The 13,116-nt window shown below is 35.0% G+C and overlaps 1 long non-coding RNA gene across 1 annotated transcript; it reads right to left on the reverse strand.

Annotated features, from left to right (window-relative positions):
- Positions 1–2,468: 2,468 nt before the first annotated feature.
- On the reverse strand, positions 2,469–12,831 carry LOC145693714 (uncharacterized). Its single transcript, XR_014132819.1, has 3 exons — positions 12,222–12,831; positions 10,518–10,662; positions 2,469–7,611 (listed from the first exon to the last, which is right to left on the reverse strand). It is a non-coding gene; the product is annotated as an uncharacterized LOC145693714 (long non-coding RNA).
- Between the last annotated feature and the right edge of the window lie 285 nt (positions 12,832–13,116).

Raw genomic sequence — 13,116 nt, forward strand, 5'->3', positions numbered from 1 at the left:
CGTAAAGGGCACCTTGTATCCTTCACAGGTTCTTTATTAACAGTCAGTATTTGAATTTATTATACAAATCTAGTATACAGGATAACTAAAACCACGTATCTATAATGTGATGTTTCGTAGGGCGCCTTATGTAAAGGGCGCACTGTACCTTTCACGGGTTTTTTACCAACAGTAACTACATGTATTTATTGTACAGGACTGTGGTATACAGAGGAGTGAATAAAATCGTTCATCTTTGATGAGGTTTCGCAAAGGCGTCTAATGTAAAGGGCGCACCTTTCACGGGTTCTTTACCAATAAAACTGTTAGAATTTATTACTGAAAACTTGTACCTTTATTTATACTGTGATGTTTCGGAGGGCGCACCGGGACACGTCCCGGTAAGCCAGCATGGGCCTGACCAAGCCTATGAATTCGTACTCGATTTTCTGATTTTCGCCAGTGTAATTGTTAGTTCTCACATATTTCATTTTCTTGTTAATAAAATTTAAACCCTATCTAAAAGGTCTTATGATGACGAGTCTCTGCATTTGATAACATATTCCGAATATTTATTTCTCCCTTTTTTCTGTATTCTTAATAAACTCAATAGGTGATATATTATTTACTTTTTGTTCTTCATCTCGCTGTGTGTGTTGGAACTTGTCCTCAGCATTGTAGTTCATTTGCAATTCTCGTTTACTTCATTGTTCGTTGCAATGCCTAAAATACACAGTTTAGTTTTGCTGGCATAGTTTCTTAATGTATTATTTCCATCTTCATCAAGCTGCAATTCGCTCATTGAAGCCTCATTTCCACCTTTAGAACTTTAATTTCTACACTGTTATAATAATATTTCCCGTGCTATCTTTCGATTTGTATGGAATTAATCTCTATATTCATTTGTCATATTTCTCTATCAGTTTTAATTCCACTCGCCACCTTTAAGTTTACTGTGCATTTCCTTGAGTTTGTCGATTTCCCTTCTCAATTCGCCATCAACTTCTCCAGGTTTCTTTGATCATGGAATAGAGTCATTTGGTTGAGCCGATAAAAGTGTGTGGCTGCAGCCGAGACTACTTCAACAAATCAGGAATTGTAGTTCTATTTTCTTCTTTGAAAGCGGCACACATCACACAGACATTTCAGTCACACAAACTTAATACTTAACAGCACATGTACTTTTAATTTGTGCTGCATATTTCATTACTTCTTCCATATAGATCTAAATAGTTTGTGATCATTTTCATCTGCTATACACAATATTAAGGAGGACACGTCCCACTGTCCCCCAGCCAGAGACGCCCATTGTTATATATTTCTGTCCTTCCTTTTAGCTAGTGCGACACTTTTCTTGTGTGTTCTGCCATCTCTGGTTGAGGGACCCGAGAGGACAAAGCCTCGTGCATTTACGGCCGGTGCATGTGGCAGACAGGGCAAGAATACAGGCAGCATATCAAAACAACTGTATTATTCTCTTTTTGGCACAATGCCCGTTTTAATTTGTAAAGAAAGATAAATCGTAACTGTGTGTTCTTCATTGTACACTTTCATACGACCTTGTTCAACAACGCACTGTTTCATGAATGACTGGGTGCTTCAGCCTGTTTGTTGGACGTCTACTGAGTTTGTGACATTAGATACGTGACTTTTGTCAATATGTATTGTATTACTGAGATAAGTTTCCCTTCCTTTTAGCTAGTGCAACACAAAGACAACAACGCAAGGACGTGAGAAGTTATCTTATGGAGCACTACAGACAGGATCCAGAAGGCTTTATGTCCAAACTCATTACTGGCGAAAAGACTTGGCTACACTACCATGAGCCAGAGACCAAAGCCCAATCAATGCAGTGGAAGCATAAAGGCAGCCCATGCCAAAGAAGTTACCCACGAAGCCAAACACATAAATGGACACAGACGGCATCGGCCCAGGTATTGGTCTTCCTTAACTACACTTAAACCTCAGCTTACGCAAGAAGGGGTATATCAGCTGGTCCTGAAATCGACAGGGACAACTTCTTTGACGTTGCTCTTAGTTATTTCACTTATTTCTTTATTTTCAAATTGCATAAATCTTATTGTTCCCGTGCATGGCAGCTGACTTTGGCTTTCGCTATTTATCTAATTGACTTGTTTATTTTCAAGTCTTTGCATAAACAATGTTCTACTCGTGCAAAGAAGAAGCACTTGAGGCACTACTAAGATATGTACGTGAAAAGGCGATTAGTACCACCAAAACTGAACACGAATATTGTAGATGAAACTTTTAAATGGCAAACAATTTAATACGACTCAGATTTTCTTATCTTGGGCTAAATTTATTTTCTTATTTAAATTTATCGTAATTCAATGCTTTCTTTCGTCGAATGCTTTTGAGCATACTTCATTGGCAACTAGAAGTTTCTCGCTAAATATCTGATAGGGTATAGATAACTTAGAGTAAACTTAGAGTAAATTAGTAAATGATACAGATTATATTTTTGCTTCGCAAATTTTTAATAACATCCTCCAAATATACTCAGCTTGAGGAAATGATGAAATGTTCGAATTGATTATAAACTCTTGCACAAGGATTACAATAAAGAACTTAAGATCCAGTTAAAATTAAAAACTAAAATAAATTAGTCATATTGGTAATATTTAAGCATAAGCGATGTGAAATAAATACTTTCTAAATATTTATGAAACACTAATAAAGCACTTAAATTATGACGAAGAAACGTAGAATAGGTATGATTTAGTCTTTCTGATCACGTACAGAATGAACAAAAATAACATTTCGATATTGGTAAAATACGAATTTCAACAAAGCGATAAAATACGTGGAAAAGCAGCTTGTATATATGGTGTTTCAGGGAGAAAGAGGAATACTTTGGAAAATGTCAACATGGGTGATTCTAAGCAAAAAAGTTAATTGAATATGAGCCCTATTCTCAATGGCTTCAGAGTTACAGATTGTGAACTATTTCTGACCTTATGCTGCTTATTGCTCACTCTGCAGTTAATTTTGGAAGGGAAGTTATTGAAGGAAATTGGAAATCAACGTTACCATACAGTTCCCTTAAACAAATCTTAAATTAATGTTACGTGTACTCTATAACTTCCCTCTCAAACACACTACCTGCAACAAGTTGCATACCGTTGGAAAAGTCATCCCATCAAATTTTAAGTGCGTTATGTCTCACCGCTGTAGAGTGACGACAGACTGAGAAATAAGCAGCCTAAGGTAAAAAGTGGTTCACAACCAATAGCTCTCAAACCGTTGAGTATAGGACCAATGCCCATATGAAGTTATCTGTTTAGAATTAGTCATACTACCGTTTCTCACAGTATTGCCCTTTTCCCTTGAAACACCCTATATGTTTAATAATTTGTAGATACTGTATATTATCTTTGAAGTATAAAACAAAAATGAACATGAGCAAAATATCTATCGTAAGAAGGAAGGAGCCAGAAAAACAGATATAGTGGAATTTTATTTCGCCATGTGTTATAGCTCAATATTCCAAGAAAGAAAGAAAGAAAAAAAAAGATTTCCTGAGAAAATCTTACATATTCAGAATTCTTACATACCTGGGTACAAGATTATATGGATTTTACTGAAACGCCTGTTTTCTATTCTGAAACTTAAGACAGAAGATGGAAGAAAAAAAGTAATGAAACTAAACCATAAATACTACAATATTTTGTTTATCACGATCCGATTCTTCAATTCTACACAACACATAAAAATCAAAAATACTGAAATTACAATACGACATCTCACCAAAAATGAGTATGCGAGCCCTAAATATTCCTTTGTCAATAACCTCAGAGATTGAGCCATGTATTTTAACGTAGAAAAGAAAAATCCGAAGTCCTTATAAAACATGTATGGTAAATATACCTTATTTCACAGATAAATTTATGGTGTCATAATTCTTTTCTTCAACCTAAGCAAACAATTGTACGCAATGTTGTTCATACTGTTGCGTATACTGTTGATAACATGGTGATCGCTGTTCAAAGTTACCAACACCAAAAGCATGCAACTTATGTAATAAGGAATAAAGATGTAGATACTACAATATCTAATAAACTTACCCATAATACAAACATTTCCTTCAATTTATGAATTAATTCAATTACATTTAAAATTGATGATTTCAGTTATTACGCGTTAAAATAATTTGTATTTAAGGTGATTGTAGTTTCACAACTGAACTTTTCATTGATACACACGAAAACTAAGCAATATCAGAAAAACAACAATATATCATCTCAACCTCGAAGGAAGTGGTCATTTCAGAGATATACTGACATAATTCTTCTAATACTCTTAAATTAAATTTATATCAAATGATTCGTATTTTATATGTTCGTTTCTCTAATCCTTGTCTGTGAAGAAATTTATAGTGTATGAGACCTGCACAATTTCATATTTACTTGATGAAAAAGATAAAATTAAAAAAAAAAAGTTATATACTTTCCCAAATACAGAGCTTAGATAGAAAAGTAATGGCAACACTGTTCACACGTCAGAAGGATGTGTCTCAGCACTACAGGAGTTCCGCAGGTGATAAGGGAATGTGAGACGATCAAGTATGACGAGAGATAACGACTGTGTGTTATTCAGTCAAAACAAATGTTCTAGAGAAGGCAATTTGATGCGCCATAACAATATGTTTCGGAAAAACGAACGACGTGCGTGGATCGAGATTGAAGTGGCAAGTGGGTGCAGTTCACAACAATGTTTTCAGGGACTTCGTGGCGACCTCTTCGTCAAAAGTGACCACTTTGCGGAAAACACCACAAGGAAAGACATCACACATACAACATGGTGATCGCTGCGGTACATTGACAAAGATTGACGTGCTGACGGTTATGACGCCTTCCACACGTGTGGTAAAAAAGATACAGAGATGGGAAGCCATTAAATTCAGGGAATGTAACTGATGTTTTTATGCATAAAACCAGATAGGAATTATAACATTGTTCTCATTACTTGTATATGATCAGACCTTTGACGTTTCTATACGTAAAGGATTCGCAATACTACAACGTACGTTAAAAAATGTAAGTAACTTTCCACTGATGATGATGTCCTGTCTGATATGAACCAATGATCTAACCAGAAAGAAGAACATATTACATGAATCATATAATGCACTTCCAAACCAGCTTGTCTAAGACCGATGATATCAATGGACTACAGTAAGATATCAAAACAGATGCTAATAATTGGTTAAAAGCACTACGAATTGATTTTCAACTAGCTCCATTCTTTCTTCGAAGAGTGTGCAGATTATACATACATTTCTAAACATTCAATAGATTTTGGTAATATATTGAATTCTGGAAATGAGATGTTCGGCATGACTCATTGGTATCAAAGAATATGGTGACGTTTGAAGCTATTCCCAATCAAAACATATTAGAAATACTAACCAAATCCAAAGTGTAACATACACACCTAAACGTAAATGTATTCACTAATATTATAAAGGTAACCAACAAAGATCTGTCACTTTTTGTGGAGATCTGCGTTCAATTGGCCCTCACAGCGTAAGTTGAATGCGAATGGAGATAAGGCAAAGGTTAGTCCTTGGTATGGGTATATCCAACATACTATGTGATTGTGGCAGTTCAGTTACACCGTGAACTTGCGTAACGACAGAGTGAACATGGGACAGAATGTCACAAGAGCATGTATGCTGTACGAGTTCAAACTGGGGTCAAATGCCGCTGCAGCGCGGCGGAAAATATGCCACGCCTTTGGTGAGGGTATCGTGACTACGTAGAAAGCGCAGTGGTGCTTTAACAAGTTTAAAGACGGTGACGAAATACCCGAAGACGCACCACGTGCGGGAAGACCACCACATGTACAAAATGAAGATCTTCAGGCAGCAATTCAGGCGAACAGTGGCCAGATATGTGAGGAACTGGGACTACAATTCAGTATAAGCGGAGAAACCATTCGGCAGCACCTACAACTTGGAAAGCACTACGAACTGAGTCGATGGGTCCCACATAATTTGACTCCGAGCCAGAAGGCAACGCGAGCAGATACCTGCGTATTTTTGCTGTCTCGTCTGAGGGAGGAGCCATTTCTGAACACGGTGTTGATATGTGATGAGAAGTGGGTCTTGTACGAAGCTCCACGGCGCCGTTATTATTCGTTACTATCCCATTAACTGGTTTCAAAATAGCCGAAACCAGCACAGCACTAAAAGGTCTTCCTTGTGTGTTTGGTGGACTGCTCGCGGCATCGAGCATCTGGAACTGCTACCACCTGGTCAGAGCATCAACGCAACTGTGTACTGTCAGCAGTTGAGCAGTGTTGAAGAAAAACTTAAAACTTTGGAGTCAGCACTTCTGAATCGCAAAGGGGACCTCCTGTTACAGGACAAGGCTAAGCCCCACATGGCTAGGATGACCCGGGACACCATTCTACACCTTGGATGGGAAACACCATTGCTTCCGCCATACTCTCCGCACATTACACCATCCGATTATCACCTGTTCCATTCCTTGGACAATCACTTTAGAGGACGCCAGTTCAAATTCCTAGTAGAGGTGCAAAATGCACTTGATACCTCCTTTGTTTTACGGCCCACCAAGTTCTATTACGATGGAATCCATGACCTTCCAGAACGTTGACAGAGGGTTGTTGATGCTGATGGGGACTATTTTTGATCGTCCAGGTACGTCTTAGATGACATATCGATGTTCGAAGGTGGTAGGTGAAAAAGGTACAGAACTTTCTTGATTACCTTTATAGGCAGGAATAAATCCTAATTTTCGATAATAAACTACTAATTATTTACATTTACCTAAATGCAGTTTAACAAGTTTATACACTACAGAGAATGATGTATGTCATCTCAGATTTGTGCCGCTAATATGGAACTTACATCTTAGCTCTTAACTTAGAACATACCCAGATACTTTCTAATAATTATAAACCTGTTTTTCTCAATTTTAATGATCATTCATAAAAAGAAATACTTGACTAGTTATCAGCCTACATGTAAAAGGAATACAAAATACCACACACCATGAACGTATTGCAACAAACGGGCAATAAATTCAACAAGTTGTTCAAATAAAGCCTTTATAAAAGAAGGAAAAATAACTGGTATTGCAAGAGTTCCGACGATTTTTTTTACCAATAAATACGTGTTTTGATTTCTACTGACCAAATGGCAGGCTTACATTATACCTGACAAGTTTCATGTGAACCTGAATAAACGTTAACAATACGTGGAAACTTTTCAAGAAATTCCATAAGTACTGATTTAAGTAAATATGAAGTGCTTTGTCTATCATACATGTTAAGTAAATTTAAAGTTACCAATTAGTATATTTTGTTTCAAAAATAGAATTTTTATCATGTTCTCAATTTCGTGAATGTTCTATTTGGTCGCACTTGCGAACTCGTTCACACTTCCAGCTTGCGTAAGTTCGTTGATTTCAATGAACAACACCAAGATATCAAAATGGATGCTCACAACTGATCACAAGCACCACAGATTGATATCCAACTGACTCCATTCTCTCTTCCAGGCTTGTGCACATCATACATAACAATAAATTTCTTCATTCTCTGCTGCTTACAAGGAATGTGACAATTTTTTGTACTGCAACTCGCCTACAGAAAAAGGTTTGGAAACAATGAAAACCATTTCTAAAATATCGAGAAACTAACATTCTAGTATGCAAAAATATCACAAGAAAAAAAAAGAAACTTATACACGGGTTAGGCAAAACAAATAGTTATCACTCAACGATCATACAGCAATTATATTAAGAATAATTAATACTTATATAGTGTGTGTCTTGGGAATCACACTGGTATTATTATATTCCTAGTTTTATTTCGGGAACCAATTATGTTGCCTTCGATTTCTAGACAGTAAAAGACAGCTTCGGCTTCACAAACATTTTTACACTTTATTTAACTCACGTATTCTGTTTAATGCTGTTTAAATAAAAGGTTTTTTTTTTTTTTTTTTTTTTTTAAGTTAGCATGAAACAAAGTTTAGTAAATCATTTGCAGTTTTAATTTTCTGTTCTGCATGCGTTTTCCAATTACACTCAGAGAAAAAGTCTTTTACTTGACTCTTACACGAGAATTTGTATTCGAAGTACACAGAAGCAGTAACTTACTATAATTTGTAGATGTGTTTGAAAAATATCCTTGTTAAGTTATAAAGGCAGAAGTTCAATTAAAGTATATTTTAATAGGTTAAAAAGTACCTTCTTTTTAACACAGTGTTCGAATCCAACTGCGATTCGATTCAGTATTAGAAGATTATGAAGACTCTGCATTAGATGAAGAGAAATATTGAAGATGCATACGTTTAGAAAATTGTGTTAACTCTTCTTTAATCTTCTTGTAGAATATTAATATTCCAAGGTCTATTATAGTTATTATTTGGAAATCAGATATTCCTTTTGTATTATTCTAATTATGAGTAAAACATTCTAAGTTAGTTGCAGAGCGTTTGACAACAGCGCTTCCAATATACTACGTGTTCTGTCAACCTGTCAGAAGCCAACTTTCGTTTCCCTCCTTAGTCCTTTAATTGTTAGTGATGTACATCTTGCATAAACGGCTAGTTTTAAGCATGGTGAACCTAATACTTCAATTTACCTATTTTTAAAAATAAACCTCGAAAATAGTTAAATATTAATTGGGAGTTTGATGCAATAAGGGCGTAAGTCTGAAATATGCATTTGGAGAAAATGATGTTGAAAATTTAAGTGGAATTTTTCTTACATAAAACAATGTAATATGCAGCATTTTATTCCGATATCGAGTTGAAATTTTGACACGAGGCTTAACAAGCATGATAAAATCCACTCATGCATTTGATGCAAAAAGGGTGTAACCTTTTAAGCGTAGGGCTTACGCCCTTATTACATCAAACTCCTCAATTCTACTACGATACTTCCTAAATAAATAAATAAATGAAAGAAAATCTATGACAAATAATCGGGTAAAAATAAAATAAATCTATTATGTTTAGTTTTCTTTAGTGCCTGAATTGTAAAATTACATTGTGAACTACCTTACGACGAAAGAAATGGGCTTGTCTTGTAGTGCATATAACAACGGTCAATGTATTTCCTCACTTCATTCACTACTCAGAACGTGGAACACAGATATAGCCCAATGATCTTCCCGGAACACATTCCTCATTAATTCAAGCTAAAGCATACGGCTCGAAGCCTGTTAAATGTAATTCACGATTAACAGAATTACATAGACCAAACCACTAACATAAGATATTGGACCCTCAATTAACGTGGAACTGTAAACTATTAGTACAGTGTAGATAATAAATACATAAAATAGAATTATTACTGAAAATACGACAATAAAAAAAAAAAAAAAAAAAAGTTTATTCAGTGCGCAACAAACGAACAAAATCCAAAGAAAACGAACATCTACAATCTCACAATTTTGAATTTTGAATGCAGGGATCAAAACGTCTCTCAGGTACAATGTGTGATCAAAAATACGATTTTGTTTTTCTTTTAAGCAACAACTGCTGACGCTACACTCATTTGATGTAATTTGTTCGATAGCTGATCCGTTGAAACAGCCAGCGTCAAGATGAAACACGTTCTGACTTGTCAGTCCGCGTCCAGAGTCGCTAGAGGGAGGTCGTGTTTACCCTATCTGTCGCGCATCATGGATTTCGAACTACGCGGAATATTAAGTTCTGTTTCAAGTTGCAGATAAGTGCCAAGAAACTTACGAAATATTGAATTGGTGTATGCTGATAATGCTGTAACTCTGAAGACTGTTTACAAGTGGTATGAACGATTTAAAAGCGGAAATGAATCGGTAGAGAACAAGCAATGTTCGGGACGTCAATTAACCACAAAAAAGAAAACGTGCATAAAGTGGCAAAAAATTGTTCGTTCAAACAGGCGAATAACTATTTAAGAGCTTACCGAAGAACTTAGCATCTCACAATTTTAGCATTTTAACCACCGATTTGCCAATGAGAAGAGTGGGTGCGAAATTCGTTCTCCGACTTTTGACTGACGAACAAGAGTTTTTGACCGATAAAAATATTGGTATTTGTCCACATCTACAGTACTCTCCGGATATAGTACCATGCTAGTTCTGCCTTTTCCCCAAAATTAAAACTGTGCTTAAAGGAAAACGTTTTGACACCATTCCTGACATCAAGAGGGTTACGACAGAGCAGCTGAACGCCCTTCCAAAAGCCTTCCAGGAATGCTTCCAGTCTTGGATTCAACGTTGGGATAAGTGCATTGCTAGCCAAGGACAGTGCTTTGAAGGAGATTAATTCAAATTTCATGTAAGCTTATTACTTTGTTTCTAATATGGTAAAATTATTCATCGTATCTTTTGACCACGTCTCGTATGTCTTTATGTACAGTAAGACAAAATACAATCACTTTCACGTACAAATTCTACATTACTGATCTGTGTTTACATCAACTTCTTTATACTCGTATTTAGGCCTTGCATTCTACTCTTACTTAAACAAGAAGCAATTATTGTTGCAAACTTACGGTGAGTCACACGTTAAGCATAATCTATTGAATTCTTCGATTATTGTATTTGGGGAAACTGGAAGTTACACATCCTATTTATCTTAGCGATGACACGTACTTAATTTACTAAGGTATCCAGGCATAACTGCTAGAAACCCTGTAACTGAAAAAATATATATATATATATATATATACACACACACAAATAAATAAATAATAAAGAAATAAACAGATAAACATGCTACTTGTAAGTGCTAGCATAAGGATCTTTTCCCCCTGCAACTCGTACGCAGAATAGTGTTGCTACAGCAAACGTGTCACATACTCAAGATGGCCATGGTTATAATCATGATTTATGGTAGCAGGTTAAAGTAATTTTGAATTTGATCGATTCTGTTTATTTATTAATTCATAGAATAATCTGCAAGTATGTATCTAATATTTATCCTAGTAATTATTAAGATACATACCAGTTTTCAGAATTCACGTTTTCTCACCATTTTTGTCGGCCTCTTCAGTTTCTCTACGTTCACAATATATTCCACTCCCCGCTACGTTACGGAAAAATTTAATTTTTCGTCATTCACATCTTGTAAACCAACGAATGTAGAGGAGAGATCTTTAATTAAATTTAAAAAAGAACTTGGGATACAGGAAAAAGTTAACTGTATATTGAACTTCAAAAGTACTAATAGTATTACATGAATACCTTCCAATGCTATGCAAATTGGATAATACATAGCCAGACAGAAATAACTAACAGTTAGATGTACAAAATATATTCTGAAAATGGTTTATTTTAATGTTGTTCTTAACTGCTAGATATTTAAACTAATCGCAAATAATCTCTGTAAATCTATATACTGTTAATTATATATAGCTTGAAAAGCTTTCCCACCAATTACTCTTTTTCTGTTAAGTCCCTTGAAAAGTATAAAACCGGATTTATACTGTATACCAAAAGGTACAACTATTCTACGGAAACCATCTAGCAGTTTTCGAGGTTTACAGAATAATTTTACACTAAGAAGAATCAGAATTGTAGATACTCTTGATCTCAATTCGGAACTAAAGTTTGAAATATTGGTACTTCAACTAGAAAAGTAGTTTTTTTTTTTTTTATTATTCTTTTTATTTCTTTATTTCTTCGCCAGTGTCACTTAAGAAAGAACAAGGAAGGAAAACAATTTCCACTCTTGACTCAACTCATCTGTTTGTACTTCGTTAGAAACTATGTTTAAGCACTGTACAGAAACAGTAAAACTGAAGTTCAGAAAACAATATTATTGTCAGAAGGAGCCTCAATGCGCTCATAAAATTGCTTTCTCCTATATGCCCACATTTGAAAAAACTAATTTCCTTCTTTTCTTCAACGCATTAACTATGCGATTGGAAAGTTGATTTCCCCTGTTCTGTGTGAGTAACACTCAATGGCAGCACTATACGACTATTTCTTTAATATGAAAGTAAGACTGTATAAGGAAGAATACCTACAAATATGTTTTATATAGTGTAATGATGAAGGATGTCCTATATCGGAGTGTTTGATTGTGGAGAAAAAACAGTGAATGGGTGTCGATAAGGTATCTCCATGCTACATACAAATACTGATGTAAGTTCAAAAATACAATGAAATAAAATAAAGAATGAAATAAATAATCAGCTTGCACCAGTCATTTATCAGAACATTGTATCTTAATACTGACATCTTAATATCATTACCTAAAACAGAGTTCCTCACATTCTGCTTGTTTGCGAGCAGAGATTTGATAGCGTGGTCTGGTTAAGGAGACCACAAGGAGATAGTACAAAGTGATCTTGAATGATTTTGTAATTAATGAACTGCCAACTCTTGAGATTCAGATACCGGAGCAGTTCGCGGTATAGTGCTGTCAATCTAAGTTCTGCAAAATGATAAAAGCGAAAACAATAAATATCAAATGTCCACATGCAAGGATCATAAGTTTAGCGAAGTATTAATTAAATAAATCTTATGATGTAATATTACAAGATATATCACATTAGTTGGCGAGTTGCTTTTATACATGAAGAAGTTGATAACCAATGAGAATACATTGTTATTTAGAAGCATTTAAAAAAATCGACAGGTACATAAAAATCTAAACTTGCTCATACTTCTATACACGAGGACAAAAATAAAGGGGAAAAATATAGGAAATGGTATGTGGTCTATTAGATTGAGTTGTCTATGACTCCTACAGAGTTCCCACTCAAACTAAATCAAATTTACAGCTTTTTTATGGTCCAAAAATTTTCAATTTCAAGATTGAAAGGTTCGTTAATGACCGCACAACAGCACGGTATGAAAGCTTTTCTTCCTTTTTTCTGTTAACTTAAAAAATTTTCTCGATTTCTAGGTTTGGTAAGGAAATTTATGGCTTATTCACACATGGACGCGCATACTGATTCCTTTTTTTTTTTTTAAATTAATATATGTAAATGAAATGGCAAGAATCTTCATTATAATAAAACAGGAACACCATAAACACGAAGGCGAAATTTCAACATTACTTTTCTAACATAATTTTGATCTTAAGACAAAGTAAAACAATTTCTGCACACTTCATAATATTTACAAACTAGTTAACCGTGTCCA

The sequence above is a fragment of the Thermobia domestica genome, chromosome 8, assembly GCF_964235325.1.
Source record: "Thermobia domestica chromosome 8, izTheDome1.hap1.1, whole genome shotgun sequence".
NCBI classification, from domain to species: Eukaryota; Metazoa; Arthropoda; class Insecta; order Zygentoma; family Lepismatidae; genus Thermobia; species Thermobia domestica.